This window comes from Biomphalaria glabrata, chromosome 13 (assembly GCF_947242115.1).
Source record: "Biomphalaria glabrata chromosome 13, xgBioGlab47.1, whole genome shotgun sequence".
NCBI classification, from domain to species: domain Eukaryota; kingdom Metazoa; phylum Mollusca; class Gastropoda; family Planorbidae; genus Biomphalaria; species Biomphalaria glabrata.
Window position 1 is genome coordinate 32,743,037 of NC_074723.1, and position 17,494 is coordinate 32,760,530.

Genomic DNA, 17,494 nt, shown 5'->3' on the forward strand with positions numbered 1-17,494 from the left:
GAATATAATTGATGCGACCTTTGAACCAGGAATAAACAAATACCACTAATGCTTCTTTCTTGATCATACATAGGTCATGAGGCTCGCGTTATTAGCGATACAAAGGTCAAGGTAATAACATTACTAACATATAGGGTCTACTTATACTGGTAACACAACAATTTCGTTTAAGGCCGGCATTCTTTCGTTATAGATATACGTAAGTGGTCGCAGCGGCTGAGTTGTTAAACGCTTGGCTTCTGAACTTGGGATCTATGGTTCGAATCTCGGTGAATGCTGTAGTTTCGAATGTCGGGATTTTTTAGGGCGCCCCTGAGTCCCTCAACTCTAATGAGTACCTGACTTAAGTTGGGGAAAGTAAAGGCTGTTGGTCGTTACGCTGGCCACATGACACCCTGCTCGTTAACCGTTGGCCAAAGAAAAAGATGACCTTAGCATCATCTGCCTTATAGATCGCAAGAGGATTGACAGAGGATACGTAGGACTACTATGGCCTCCTTCAGTCGCGAAGCGACTATGGATCATCTCGGTGAGATGAATGCCTGGGCATTAGCTATGGTCGGAACGATGTCGCCCACACATCAGTTCCCCCCTCTTCACGCAGCTGATGTATCCAAAAGAACGGCAGTGCCGATACAGTTTGGGGTCAGGGGCGTCGCAGGTTCTACCAGAGTGTAGCACTGGGTGCTACAAACTGTGTTAGGGTCGCCAGCTCCTGATTTTTCCTCAGGGTTGTCTCCCGAAGCCTTTCCCATGATTGGGTATAGCTGCAAGGCAACAGAGGTTTAAATTCAGAGTTTTCCTTCTCCTATGTGAGTAGCCAGCCATGGCTAACGAGCCCCTTCTGCCCGAAGCTTACTGGTTAAGGCGCCAGTTACTCGCCTTTGCCCCTTCTCCTATTAGTGAGAACAGTTCCGCCGGGCTCAATATCTGAGCCACACGTGAAGGCCAGGAGTTGGACTGGTTGTCAGAAGGTATTTGAGACGCATGCCATTAGGAAGCATTTTATAGGTAGTGGAGTGTTTACATCCATTACCACTTCCGGCAACGACAACCTTGAGGAACCTAGAATATCACTATACATTTAATTATCATACATTCGGTGCAGTGCAGGCAAAGCCATTGTCCGGAAGGGATTGTTTAGAAATGCAGTCAATATACAAGAACAGTATAGAAATAGTGCTTAGAAAATTGCGTAATTAAACAGCATAGTGTGATTGCATTAATTAACAGTTCAAGAATAAATTGATAAGTTTGTTCTGTTTTCCATGTTTCGGAAGCTCCTTCAGACATTAATATGATTTCTGTTATGGAAAGTGTATGTATGTTTCCTAGATGATATAGAAAACGACAATTGTATTGTTAGTTGTAGAGAGAGAGGTCATTAATTTAATAATAAGTATTGTAGAATGATGCAAGATATGCGGCATTGTCGTAAGCTGTGTTAAGTCGGGTACGACGTGGCAACGAGCTATTGGTTTAAACTGCCCACAAGTTGTGACGTCGCAGGTCAGTGTTCAGGCCTTCTTTAACGATTGGATTCGGTTACGTAAGCCATGCGGCTCCAGGATGCCAGAGTGTAAAAACGTGTTTTTAGCGGCCCCCGAAAAGGGGAAGAGACGCTATTAGTTTTGTGTAGAATGTCTGTCCGTCCGTCTGTCCGTCCATCCCGTTTAGAACTCGTAAACTAGAAAAGATAGTGAAAATCTGACACCATAATATTTTAGGCCATTCAAAGTTCTGATGCAACGGCTACTTTTTTTATTTTACGAAAGCGAAAAATCTAATTTTTAAATTACTTATGCAAGCAGTTTTTTTTTCATAAAAATACACCACTTTTACAACTATACACTATTAATAGTAACAAACATGGGAGGCTCTTTAGAAGAGGAGCTGAGTATTTATCATATTTGTAACACATTTATGCAAATGGTTTTAGATTTTTTGTCAAATTTTTTTTTTATTACATTTGGGAAGCGTGGTCGAGAGGCCAAGTGCGCTTGGACTTGGCTTGGCATGGCTACCTAGAAGGGGGCTCGAGGTTGGACACCTCGGAGTTGTGTTTACTGAGCGCCTAGAGGCAGCACGGAAAAAACTTCTCCTAGATAATCCCTCCCCCCCCCCCCACTGGTCCACAAATGAGATTGGACCAAAAGCGCTCTGAGCATGCTATAAGCATGAAAGTAGCGCTATATAAAAGCTATAATAATATATATAGTTATATATATATATATATATATAGTTGTAACTCCACTCCCGAGCCACACAGATGGTGCCCATCAGAGCACCATTCAACACAAGCAGTAGAAGACATGTTTATACAGGAAGAAGGACTGTTGTGGATCCGGCTGAAGTTATGGGCGTCTGGGGCTAAGTTCTGTCCTGTGTGATACTAGGTAACTGTTTGGAAAACCGGAACGACACTGGGAAGTGTGTCGGTGGTCTTTTCTGCTGTTCTGGTATTAAGTAGGACTCTTAGAACTTAAGGCATTACTCCCTGTGACTTGATGGCGGAAGTCCCAGTCTAACTATTTGTCAAGAACTGTCCACAACACTAGTGACACATAACAGGTCATTGACACATCACAGGTCAACGGCACATCACAGGTCAATGACACATAATAGTTCAGTGATACATAATAGGTCAGTAATACATCGTAGGTCAACGACACATCACATGTCAATGACACATCACAGGTCAATTGCACATCACAGGTCAACGACACATCACAGGTCAACGACACATCACAGGTCAACGACACATCATAGATCAATGATAAATCATAGGTCAATGACTCATCGCGGGTCAGTGATATTTCGTTAGAGCCCCTGACGCACGGCTAAAGAATGCGCAGTTGTATTGTTACTAGCTCGGCCAAATCAAAAGTATATTACATCACATCGATACTGGTATTTTTCCATTCCTAATACTTCGCTGTTTGTATTTTTGTTTTTTTTTTTGTCGCGGTGGTACGTACATTAGTGACTAAGCTGGTCATGTGATGATAACACCAGTGAAGCATGGATGTGTGTTTGCATGATATGACCGTGAATGCGGTTTATTCTAATTGCGTCATTTTATCTTCTGTAGCCTGCAATAACGGAATAGCCCATAAGAGAAGGCTTATATACATTGAAGAATCATTTCATTAAATATCTTTTCAACTATAAACTTGAACTTTTTTTGTAGCCATTACAAAGCTTACTTTAGACCACTTTGTCTGGTACAAATTTCGAACACGTTATTTCTCACACTTCAAATCCTCGGATTAAGTCGAAACTCTGCACAATTATTCTTTGTTCCTACCCAAACATGAATCAATTTTTTAAAACATTGACCAATTAATAAATTAATAAAAGGTAACAAATAAATTCTGTTTGATATAGAAAAATGGAAATTAATATTACAATATTGCGAGGTATGGCTGTAAATGTACAGTTCTTTCGCTTATATAAGCTTTGTGTGTTATTTTAACCAAAAAGGCAGGCGCTCCAAAGGCAGACCACGAGCACGATGGCTTGATGACATAGACGCAGAACTACAACAGTTAAAAGTTCGGGCATGGAGACGTAAAGCCCAGGATAGATCAGAATGGAGAGATGTGGTAAAGCAGGCCAGGGCCCCTACATTGGCTGTAGTGCCTCTGGGGTGGATGGATGGATGTTGTTTTTTTTTAAAGTTTTTAAAAATTTATATTTTGTTTGTTTTAACCATACTTTCTGCTTCAGCACTCTGCTCTTAATTAATTTAACTCCAACGGTTATTCATTAAAAACAATTCATCGTCTGTTCGATCAATCCAAATAGTTACAGCAAAGGTCTTCCTGTTTATCTGCCTGGTTGTTTGGTATGAACACCTGTTACCACGATAGCCCCAAGCTCCAACTCTGCCTGCTAGCCTGCAAGAGAGTTGGGCTTTGGCGTCATAAATTCATTTCTCGAGGGACTTCGAAACAATAAAACCAATAAGTACACTTACTATCCACAGCCAGGGGCGGACTGGCTATATGGGCATTTTGGCAAACGTCCGGTGGGCCGGTACCCAAATGAATGCCACTATATAACGTATTAAATTGTTAAAGGGTTTAGAATATTCGTTAGTAAAATGGGCCCTCGGAGATTCTTTTTTATTTCTTATTTTTACAGACTCTACAGTAAAATACTAATTTAATCTAACACATTTTCCCTAATAATGTAATAGCCTTCATCTGGAGACAGTGCTGCTAGTAGGTGTCACCTTTTAGGACCTACATACTTAGCGATTAAAAAGCAACATAGAGCCTATATTTCTTATAAAGATACAGAGTTCATTGTATGCATGCGTTTAGTTATCGATACATAATTAAACTTAACAGAATATTTTGAGGACTTGTGTGATATACATATGATATACACTTTGGGGGCCGGAATGTTTAGAAAATCCGATATTAACATCCAGGCAGCCTCTGATCGGAACTGTTTTGTTTTGTTATAAATTTTTAGAATGTAGATCTAGTTTCAGAATTAATTATTTTTTTCATCCTAGCCAAAACCTTCGTCAGACTAGCGGACAGGGTTCAACCCCAGAACTAACGAGACAACAGTCCAGTGCGCATACCACAAGAGCAGGCAGTGTGGATTTAGCCTCCGGTGTTTTGCTTCATCGCGTGGGCGATTCTGGTCTTACCATTAGCCGAAGGAAAGTTAACTATGAATCACGTGATGAGCTTTTGACCCCTGAGCAGACGACAATGACACCGATGGCAGACGACACTGCACACACTAAAAACATCACTTGTCAAAAGCAAATGACCAAATGAATTTTAATGTCTTTCTGCACAGACACGTGAATCTTAGTAACGTGTCCCGTTCAAGTTAAAGCGGTACTTGTAGGCTGGTTATCATTGTCACGTGGTTTCAACGCGTGACCTTTGACTGTCACTGAAATCAATGCATATTACGTCATGTATCTACCCCGACAGCCACATTGGCTAGTTCTGCACTGATATAGTAAGTTTGGTGCTTAGTTCAAACATAGCAGAACATGAAAGTTAAGAAGACGGGTTTCAGGGGCCAGCAGTGGGCCCCGCACTTTCATAGGTCCCGGTCTAATAGGTTCCCCTTTCAGACCTTGTGGTCTATAGGGCAGATGATGTAAAGGTCATCTGATTCTGTGGCCTACGTTACGGTTAACAAGGGTGTCATGTGGCCAGCACAACGACAAACCGCCTTTACATTTCCCGTACTAATGTGAGGTACCCATTAGAGCTTGATGGACTCAGAGGCGCCCATGGACACCGAAATAAAAATTTAAGTCTATACCAGGATTCGAACCCTGGACCCTCGGTTCAGAAGCCAAGCGCTTTACCGCTCAGCAAACGCGCTAATACTAGGTGTAAATGATTAACTTTGACCATAATAACTTAAAAATAATAACAGGGTTTTCGCGACCTCCTGATTTTCCAGGGCCTCCTGGAAAACTCTTGAAACTAGTAAAATCTCCTGAAAAATAGACAAAAGTGTCATTTTGGGGTGCCAATCGTACGAGTGGCTAAAAAAAAAACGAAATGTTAGCTTTCATTTAATAAAAATGTATATACAAAATCTTTTTTTTGACTTATTTGACCAGACTATCCAATTCGCATAGTGCCCCGCGATTGTTAGGGCCGGCCCTGACAAGTTGTATTGTACAAAGGTCTTTAGACAATTTCTAGCGGTCAAACCCATACATTCTGTCGTCCTCCTAATTACTTTGTTACAGCTGTAATCTATTTCAATCGTAGTCAAGTAAAAAAGTAAAGTCCCCCTTTCAGACCTTGCGGTCTATAGAGCAGATGATGTTAAGGTCATCATTTTCTAGGCTTTGGCGTTAGCATAACTGTTGATTATTGCTCGTCATCTCATAACAACCCATAAAAATGAAATGGAAAAGTGGTTTGAGTGCTGGGACAGTACCGAAGATCCCGGAGTCTGGAAGTACATGAGGCGCCTTGATCCGTGACCTCCGTGACCGCTGTGGTCAGAGTCCAGGCTTTCAAATCGAAGGCGCCGCTTGATCGCGCTTCCCCTGGTGGAAGCTATCCAGGCCTGAGCAAGCTATTATAGCACAGGGCCGGACAGGCCACTGTCCTGTTGGCTCATATTTCTCACGGCTTTGGCCATACTTCGGCTCACGGTGCTCCAGCCGCGGGGAAAAAGAAGAAACCGTGTCTCATATTTTTTTTTGACTGCCCCAGACTTGCTGAGACAGGTCTTTGAAACCACAAATTCTCGACCTTTATAGTGACGTATGTTCTACGCAAAACAGCAGGGTTTCTGTCCAGGGCTTTTGCAAGAGAAGATTTAAGCCTCTTAAGCCCTCACTCAAATGGAGTTAAATGATGATGACGGTCTTTATATTTCATCTTTTAAATAGAAACAATCAGTATAACTTTCTACCTGAACGATATGTATACAATTTAGGTATAAGTCGGTTTTAAAAATAGTATAGTAGCATTAACATGGTAGTAATATATAAACATGTAGATTGTTGTAAACAATATTATCCTTATTCTTTGTAACGCCGTTATAATGCCAAGGTTCTAAAAATAGCTTTGATCACATGACTTTTCTTTATGGTTTCTTACTTTTGAAGGCCATAGTATTGTCAACATGGAAGTGTGATTGTTTGCTCCTTTTCTTTCCACAATACGAGTTATCTTTTACTGTCACTCAACCGGAAGCCAAGCGTTCTCCATATTTGAAATGTTTCTTTGAGGGACAGCCATAGTGAAGCGTGAGGACTGAGGCACGTGTCAAGGAAACATTATTAAAATATAGCTCTGGACGTTTTTCTTGTACACCAGACGTCAAAGACGGCAACTTTGTACAACAAGAGTACAGCATTTTATATTCTTACTTGAGTATTGTTTGTTAGGAGAGCTCTCACAAATTAATAGATAGGCAGCGGACAACGGCTTTGTCTACATGAGATGCGGGAAAATATGCAGGTCGCAAATGGGTCTGCATAGTAATGCATAGTCATGTGAAACACTTCTCATCCTTAATTTTCGGAATCGATAATTGATAATTAATTTAATTTATTTTAATTAATTATTTCTTTAACAATGTACGATTTCAACTCTGAACTTTCGTTAATGGTACAATCTAGGTTGCTATCCCCCTAGGTGGTGGTGGGGGGGGGGGGGGAGGTAGCCTTGGACATAATTATGTGGGAAACGGAGGAGGGGAATATGTATGTGTCCAGTCTTTTGGTCAGCTCTGATATCGCACGAAGCACTGTTCTTAAGTGAACTAAATTTAATAATTTCTTTGGGAAGAGTTTTTGTAACATCAGTCTAAGATATATTTCTTATATTGGACCCGCCTCTATCTCTTTCTCTTCAATATGCTATCATAGTGTTTCCCAAACTGTGTTCCGCGAGTCCTGCATAGGTGTTCCACGAACTACTGGAATAATTAAATAGTAGGCTATCACGTGTGTTGATCGCTTTAAAAAAATAAGCAAAGTGTTCTGCTAAATATTCGGAATATAAGAGGTGTTGGGTTAAGGAAAAAGATTTGGAAACACTGGGCTATCCAACATCAACTGCTAAGACAGAGGGAGAGAGAAAGAGAGAGACAGACAGAGTCAGAAAGAGAGAGCGAGAGAGAGAGCAGCAAAAAGAAGCATTTAATGGTGTTTTTAAGTTTTGCTATCATTTTTCTGATTTAAAAAAAAAAAATTTAAGATCATTAGTTTGGATGGAGGAAGCAAAATACTTAATAGGCCTAGTCTGATTTTAAATATACGATAGTTACAACTGGAAAAAGTTACACTAGAACTAAGTTACACCAGAAACCAGGCTAACTCAGAACAAATTTACACCTAAAATGTTTAGAACTAGGACGTTACATTAGAACAAAGCTACTTCTTAAAACTCTTACATCAGAATAAGTTTACATCAGAATAAGTTTACATCAGAATAAGTTACACCAGAATAAGTTGCATCATAGTAAGTTACATCAGAATAAATTACATCAGAATAAGTTACATCAGAATAAGTTACATCAGAATAAGTTACATCAGAACTTACTTCAAATTGAACCTACCGCAGAACTGACAGGAAAAAAACAAAGCTACATCAGAACAAAGTTACATGTGAAAAAAAAATGTAATCAGAACAAAGCTTCATCTCAGCAAAGCTACATCACAACAAAGCTACATCTCAGCAAAGCTACATCACAACAAAGCTACATCACAACAAATATACATCACAACAAAGCTACATCACAGCAAAGCTACATCACAACAAAGCTACATCACAGCAAAGCTACATCACAACAAAGCTACATCACAGCAAAGCTACATCAGAACTCTCTTACAAAAACAAGGATAATAAAGATTATTATTATTATTATCAGAATAAGGTTACATGTGAAAAAGGTTGAATCAGAACAAAGTTACATCTGAACATAACTATTTCTGAACTCTCTTACATCAGAATTAATAACATCAGAGCTTATCTTAAAACGAGCATACTGTAGAATTGACTGTAAAAAAAAAAATAAAAGCTACATCCAAACATACTCATTAAAAGATTTTGTAGACTCTCGGCCTCTCGTTTATAACTATATGAATTTTCCGTAACTGGTTTCTACTGAAATCAATTCTAAATGTGCTCCGGTGTAATAATTGCTTTGTTGTTTTTGTTCTGAATTGTCCCTGAACACAAGACGAATGTACTCCTAAAACAAGCTAATTGCTTTGTTGCTCTCAGAAGTCTTTCTCTCCTAATCGACGATACCATCGCGTGTCTTGATCTCATTAAAATAAATTAATGTTTAATTTTATAAACTTGACTTTGTGTTATATAAAAGGTGAGTGAAATAGTAATGAGCAAAATGAAGAATTCCTCCGAAACGTGGAAAAATAATAATGGAGAGAAAGAGTTAAAGTTACAAGCCTTACGAATTGTTATAAATGTACAGTCGTAAGAGGACTATGGCTCAAATCGTAGAGCTTTTCTTACTGCGGCTATACAGTCCTCGAGGCGCGGTGGTTGAACGGTGAAGACTGGAGTTTAAAATTTCGGGATCTGTTTGCGCTTCTGAGTCCACCCAGCTCTAATAGGTACCTGACGTTAGTTGAGGAAAAGTAAGGGCAGTTGGTCGTTGTGCTGGCCACATGGCACACTCGTTAGCCCTGGGCCACAGAAATAGATGGCCTTTACATCATCTGCCCCATAGATCTGAAAAGGGAACTTTACTATAAAGCCCTATTTTGGAGAGTCTGGTATATACCAATCAGGAGTCTTCTCCGCAATAGTGCGTCTTCGAATGTCAACCTTTGTAGATGACAATATCGGGAAATAAGATACCTGGACACCACTAAATTTTAAAATCATACGAAAATGTAAAACAAAGAATTATTTTTATTATTATATGGATTACACTTTTATAAAAAATGTTACATTGAAATGTCTAGCCTGCTTAATTTTGACAAATGACCGTATAACATAAAACTAATTATCTAAGTTTCTATAAATTAAGTTGTTTGTTCTTTCTCTTTATGTGACCTCTTTGAGGAAGCGTCAATCACAGACGTCTTCTAGCATGACTCGGTGCCTAGAAACTAAAATAGCATCCCGACTTTTGGTGCTAATTAAATGAACGATTTTTCTCACGTTAAGTGATGCCAATTTGTCGTATTAGTCTTGGGGTTTCCCCCCCCCCCCCATTAACATCGGGAAAACCCACAAAGGAGCAAGGCAATCGCAATATATTCAGACCTATATATTATGTGTGTCAATATATGTTGCTATTGTTTTAGATTAGCCGAGAACATATGTTTGAAAAGAAAGTAGGATAATTATATGTGCTTGTTACAGTGTTAGTGAGTTTATCTGTGTGTGTGTGTGTGAGTGTAAGTCAATGAGAGAGTGTGTTTTAAAAACATGGGTGACACATGTGTCACGTCGTTGGTCATGTGCCAGTCGGGCATGGTCCATCACTGTGCCTGCACGTGCTAATTGTGGACTCTCCTACTCTCGAAGGTATCGCTGACGTATGAAATCACGTGACGAAATCTGAGCTGGATCGATCAATTCCAATTGTTATAGAAGGCCTGAACACTGACCTGCAAACGTCACAACCTGTGGGCAGCTTAGACCAATAGCTCGTTGCCACGTCACAGATACAAAGATAAGGAAGAAAAAATTGTTTCAGTTTACAAGTACTTTGTTTCTTTCTTCTAAGACATTGGAACAGACACAAAATAGAGCAGTGAGTTTCATAACAAACGAATATTCACATTTGACTTGAGTAACACCTTTAGTAAAATCACTAAATTTAGAAAGCCTTCAGGACAGAAGACTAGCAATTATACATAAAACACTGAACAATAATCTTCAAATACAAAAACAAAATTTAATAAAATACTCAGAAAGAAACAAAGATAAAGGCACATTCCTCGTTCCATATGCTAGGACAAATTTGTTCAAGTACTCCTTCTTCCCTAGCGCTATTAGAGCATGGAATGGGTTGCCTGAGCTAGTCAGGAAAACCAGTGACTTGGCAGAGTTTAAGTCATTGGTTAAAATTCATGACTGAATGCATAACGCATAGGACGTAATCACCTTCTTTTTTGAAGCAACGTCTCTATCATTTAAGATAAAATAAGATATTAGTACCATTATAAGAAAGTGGATTTATATTAATGGTTTCGAAAAATGTAAGAGGCTCCTCAAAAATATTGCCCTTAAATCCGGCCCTGGTTATATAGGTCACAAGGTCACTGTTGAATGAAATTTGCGCATGTCGCCATTATATTGTTTGGCGCGCTTGACACGTGCTTGAAAAAAAAAAATCTATATTTCCATGTCGATAACTCTTTATTTAACGAATGCTTTACCGTAAAGCGCTACTCTTTTATTGCGCTTGTGGAATGTATGACTCTCCAAATTATGTCTTCGACGATTTAAACGATTTTTACTGGGAAAGCTTGCAAAAAGAGCAAAAAAACGACTTCATATTTCTGGCTAGCAGCCATCAGTGGACGGGTCACAGGGAGAACAAAGGTCATATAGCGACCGTCCTTACGTCACGCTAATGATATGCACATTAAGACTGACGTCACACGTGCTTTCTGAAATCGTGTCACGTGGTCTTGCGGCAGAATGGCATCAGTTGGCAACACTTTTTACGCAGCGCCTGAACTTGTTGATCGTGATAACTTCTTTATGAAGATGGAAAGAGTGAGTCAGGCAGACAGAGGAGGAGTAAAATAGAGAAGTGAGGGCGAAGAAGAGTGAAAAAAGAGAGAGAGGTGAAATAGAAGAGAGAAAGAAGGTGTGAGGAAAAGAAAGACAAGGAGTGAGTGAAAGTGAGAAAATGAGAAAGAGGGATAGTATAGTAAAAGAGAATAATAGAGAGAATAATGAAGTGTAGCACATAAAGAGACAGGCTATTGTATGCTCTTGAAGGTGCGGTGGCTGAGTGACTTAGCGCTTGGCTTCCGAACCGGGTGTCCCGGGTTCAAATCCTGGGGAAGACTAGAATTTTTTTTTTCGGGATCTTAATGGCGCCTCTGAGTCCAATGGGTACCTGACATTAGTTTGGAAAAGGTAAAGGCGGTTGGTCATTGTGCTGGCCACATGTTATCGTCGTTAACCACAGAAACAGATGACCGTCATATCATCTGCCCAATAGATCACAAGGTCTGAAAGGGGAACTGACACAAAAAAATTGCTATATAAATGTGTAAATTCTAATTGATTTACAAAACGAAATGGACGAGGATATGCAACGAAAAACCAAGATTTGTTTACACAGGAAAAATTTACTTATTTATACTTAGATATGGAATTGAAAAGTTAATAAGCCCCCCATTGAGCACAATACACTTTATGACGAAGAGGCACGAATCGGTATCTTCTATAACGCTTCTTCTTTTTGACATTACAAAACCGACTGACAGACAACACAAACACAATAGTGCCTCTCCGTGTGAAAAGTATGAGTATGATTGGGGGGGTTGGCGCTAAAACAACAACCAAAAAGAATTTTGTTTGGTTTGAACATTGTTATACCATTAAGCATTGCCGTTACTAACATTATCACTGTCAAAATAAAAAACAATGCTTTTTTTTTTAAATGCCACCACATGTTGGTCACGTGAGTGCTATTTATAGTCATCGAGTCATGTTTTGGTTTGAGCTGAGATGCGCTGCTACTAAAGTTGTTTGTGCGCGCATTTTGTTTTGCAGAGCGAACGACTTTGTCTCATTGAGGTCTAGGTGTTGATAAATCACATACATTTTGTTGTTTGTTTGTATTAAGTCTTCCATAGAATGCCATGGCTCTATTTGTTATAGAAGTTATCAGTCAAGCCATGTTTACCTATTGTCTCCCAACGGATAGATGAAAACTAACGAAAACAAATGGTACATGAATGTCAATAAGCTTCTGTCACTTATCACCAGGAGCGCCAAACAGGTGAACAGCTACTATGGTCTGATTTGGGAGTTCGTAAACAAAGATTGGAGTGAGTTCCCTTCCCCTTTTTTTCTATTTTTAGGCATGCTAATTTGACTTGGTGGTCGAGTGATAATGCGCTTGGCTTACGAACTTAAGGTTTTCTAGTTCGAATCCTGTTTGCCGACAAATGCATGCGACTTTGGTGTTAGATGGCCGAACAGAACCTCAAACTACTGTCTGAGGCAAACAACGCGGTAAATACCAATAGAGGTGGAAATCAAGTGTGTCTGGATTGGGCAAACAGTACGAAGACAAGCAGAAAATATAACAAGACTTGAACCAAAGACGAGATGGGAAAGGCTCGGAGACCAAAGCAGACTAAGACTCAGAATAAGACTCAGACTAAGACTAAAACTGCTTTATTGATCCTTATGGAAATTTGTTGTGATTACAAGGACTCTTTTCTCATATAAAGACAACACAACAGAAACATACACATAAATAGAACAGACACAACACATATTCTTCATTCAGCCTCTACACATAGATATCTTGGTCCTTTTCAAGGACCTTTACCCTAACCCTCACGAGTGGCGTTGATATAGTCTGACCGAGTAAGGAACGAACGAGTTTTTGTACCGCTCGGTTCTAGTCTTGATAGTTAGAAGTCGCCCACTTTGCCAGGATTCGAACCCGTTACCCCAGGTTCGGGAGTCAAGGGTTTTACCACTCAGCCACCGCGCCTCGAAGACATAACCTTAAATTTTATAATCAATATGTTATCCTTGAATTTCATCCAGTATATTACATCCAGTATATTAATCCAGTATATTACATCCAGTATATCATACCCTGGTATATTACCTCCGGTATATTACATTCAGTATATTACATCCAGTATATTACATCCGGTATATTACATCCAGTATATTTCATCCAGTATACTTCATCCAGTATATTATGTTTAATGTATTACATTATAAAGATTATAAAAGTTTATATCAACTAGTGTATAACACCCAGTGTAGTATTGTCTTAGCTATACTATTACACCCAACTGTATCCACTGTATTACAGACATATGTTTACTTTTTTTATGGGGAAATCCATGGCTACCCTCTGGGATATCACGCGTTCCAACTACTGTTTCTGATATCCCTACAAGCTTGTTGACCTAATTTCAGCTCACTTCTTCGGGTCATGTGACCCATAAATACACAAGCGTGGGAGGCGGGTGGCAGCGTTTAACCTCTAGGAACCCATGAAGTGTTGATCTGTCCTTGTCTAAGTATACTTTACCCGATCCCCTTTCTGACATCAACTAGTCATTGGAAGCCTGCCCCACCCCCCTCCTTCCTCTCACAATGATGACAGGAGTGCTAAAAGAGATTAACAGAACAAATGAAGTGAACTCGATGTTTCTATTTTTAGCGCAATGCGCACCAAAAATAGCAAAGATAAAAATTGAAAACAAATTAGGTCAATGATTGAACGAAACAAAAACGCTGGAACATAAAAAAAAAAAGCTGAGCTTAAAAAAAAAACAACAATCGTTGTCAGTAATACCATGGTGTATTTTTTTAAATACCATAATACCCAGAATCTGGGTGAGTGTGTGTGTGGGAGGGGGGGGGGCTAAAAAAAATATAAATACTTATTTTTCATAATTTTGATTAATCATATGATTTTTTAAAAAGCTAGAAAAAAAAAGGTGACTTTGAGGATCGAACTCACGACATTCGTCGTCATTATCACAATGTTCTAACCAGCTTAATTCACTGGACATTCAACAATCTGTCAAAGATAATTAGATGGATCTAGATCTATAAATAACATATAAGTGAGTGACTAAAAATGGACGTCGAATTTGTATTACTTGTACCCACGTAACGTAAATAAATCATTTTATTCAGTTTCATAATTAATGAAGGAGCCTTTTGTCAAGACGTTATTCTGTACGAAATTTGAGCAAAATACGATAATGAGACTACAGCCAATTGGGTTAACAGTACGAAGGGGAAAATTATAGTTTGCGATTGTTGAGCTTCTCTCTGTCTCTCTCTCTCTCTGACTCCAGGGCCGGCCTTAGGCATAGGCAAACTAAGCGCCGCCAAGGGCCTCTCATTGGTGGGGGTCTCACACAGGACTGAAAACATTGCGATACTTGTATTAAATCTCAAATATAGTAGAGCACTAGTAGTGTACTAGCCTATCTCTTAAGTCTCTGTTATGTTTCAAGGTTTATTGATTAATGTTTAAATCTTCTCATTAACTCTCTCTCTCCTAACTGGCGTTACCAACATTGATTCCACCAGAATGTGGTAAATAATTACGGAGAGAAAGAGTTAAACTAGTTTTGTTAGAAGACCCTTGTTGTTTATTTTTATTTTGCTATCTATCTATCTATCTATCTATCTATCTATCTATCTATCTATCTATCTATCTATCTATCTATCTATCTATATATCTATCTCTTGTTTGTCTTTTGCTCTGTTTTTCTATCACGCTTTTCTCTCTCATTCTCTCTCTCTCTCTCATTCTCATTTTCCTTCTCTCATTCTTTCACATATTCTCCATTTTTCTCTATCATTCTCTCTCGTCTTCTCTCTCGTCTTATCTGTTTCTTTTCCCTTTTCGTAAACCTTCTTTTTCCTTGCAGTTATTTCTGTAACTTCTTTGAGGTCTACAATGACAATGTTTCTAATAACCTCGCGCAGACTAAAACTAAAACAGACTATTTTTATCAAAGAATTACGTAATAGTTTATTTTTAGAAACTATCAACGCAAAGTGTAAGATTTAGCAATATATAAAAGCAGTATTTAGATTACGCCTAATTTTAGAAACATGATAACAACCGCACCAAGAAAATGTCAGGAATCGATACTTAGCATCATTGTCTACGTTTCGATACAGCTGTGAGATCATTATTATTTCAAACAGAATCGCCAAATGTCAATGTTTTTTAAAGATACCGGATGAGTGGCTGGCACTGGTGGCAGCGATTCTCAAAATGTTTCCACCAAGAGGGGCTATGTTCAGGCGAATTTCAGTTGTGAAGCACCTACATAGTGATGGAAAATGAGCATATACTCATTCCTCCATTAAGAATGTCTTGGTGTCCAATATATCTGCCTTCGAGCATGACTAGGGTAGTTGATTTGTTTTTCTATCGCCTAAATTTCTCTTTGGTTTATATCCAGAAGACCAGTGTCACGTTGAATGGGCTATTGTCACTCTAGAAGAGAGACTGTCACGTTAAATAGGATACTTTCACGTTGTAAGGATTCAAGACTAGTAATCTTCACGATTTTCCGTCTGGGGGGGGGGGGGGGGGGTCATAGAACGTTGCGACGGTTACGTCACGGACCGCAAAATCGCACACACACACACACACACACACACACACACACACACACACACACACACACACACACACACACACACACACACACACACACACACACACACACACACACACACACACAAATCATGGAGTCTATAGAAACAAAGCTTCTGAGATCTTATTAAGCTCTGTGGATTCAAATGCTGGATAGCACCGCGTAAGGACAGGATAATGCCCTCGTGTCGTTGTTTGGGTATCAACAGACCTTTCGACGTTAAAGTTCTCACATGAAAGTAATTTGAGACTGTAAAATTTAGCAGAACTACAGATCTAGATGGAAATATAATTCTAGCTGGAATATAGATCTAGATTAAATATAGATCTAGCTGGAGCATAGATCTAAATGGAAAAAAGATCTAGATTAAATATAGATCTAGCTGGAGTATAGATCTAGATGGAATATACATCTAGCTGAAGTATACATCTAGATGTAATAAACATCTAGCTGGAGTATAGATCTAGATGGAATAAACATCTAGGTGGAGTATAGATCTAGATTGAATAAACATCTAGCTGCAGTATAGATCTAGATGGAATAAACATCTAGCTGCAGTATAGATCTAGATGGAATATACAGCTAGCTGGAGTATAGATCCTAGATGGAATAAACATCTAGCTTGAGTATAGATCTAGATGGAATACAGATCTAGCTTGAGAATAGATTTTGATGGAGTATATATCTATCTGGAGTATAGATATTACTGGAGTCGCCAGGAGTATAGATCTTGCTGGAGTGGCCTGTAGTATAGATCTTGCTATAGTCGCCTGGAGTATAAATCTAACTGGGGTATGGATCTAGCTTGAGTACAGATCTAGCTGGAGTATAGATCTAGGGGAACTATGTTTTTTCGCGCTCGAAGAAAGAGGACTAATCACAAGGCGCTGCTGTTGACAAGAACCTGGGCCCAACTTGCCCAGTCACTCCCTACCTCACTTATGACAGGTTTCGTCCCACATTGTCAATGTTTAGGTTAAAAAGTGCATACGAGATAAAAGTAGCTGAATTGAGTCAAGGGGCCGATTTTTATCAGAAATGGTCCTCTGTGTCCCACGTAGATCTCAGATGGTACAAAACACACACTGCCTCTTCAACCAAAGCACAAAACAAAACACAATCATATACCACGCAATCTCTCATGAACTCTGGGCCAGCTATCTCGGAAAAGGACATATTGAAATTGAACTGAACAATCTTTTGACTTTCTGATTCTCAGGTTGAGAGGCGCCCCCCCCCCCTTTTTACCTTTTCTCACTCCCACATACTCTTTCACACATTTCGCTCACTTTTAAAACAGCTTATCTGGAACAACTTCCTATTAATATTAATCAATTTCCTCATCGAATAGTAAAGTTCTCCTTTCAGAAATTGCAGGGTGTCACGTGACCAGCACAACGACCAACCGACATTTACTTTCCCCAATTAAAGTAAGGTACCCATTAGAGTTGGGTGGACTCAGGGGCGCCCTAAAAATCACGAAATTCAAAATCCCAGTCTTTGAGATTTGAACCAAGGATTCCAGGTACTAATCTACTTTGCCCCCCAAGGTCTGTACAACGTGTCAACGAGCTATTGGTCTAAACTGCCCACAAGTTGTGATGTTGCAGGTCAGTGTTTAGGTCTTCTATAACGATTGGTCAACATCTAATTGTAAAG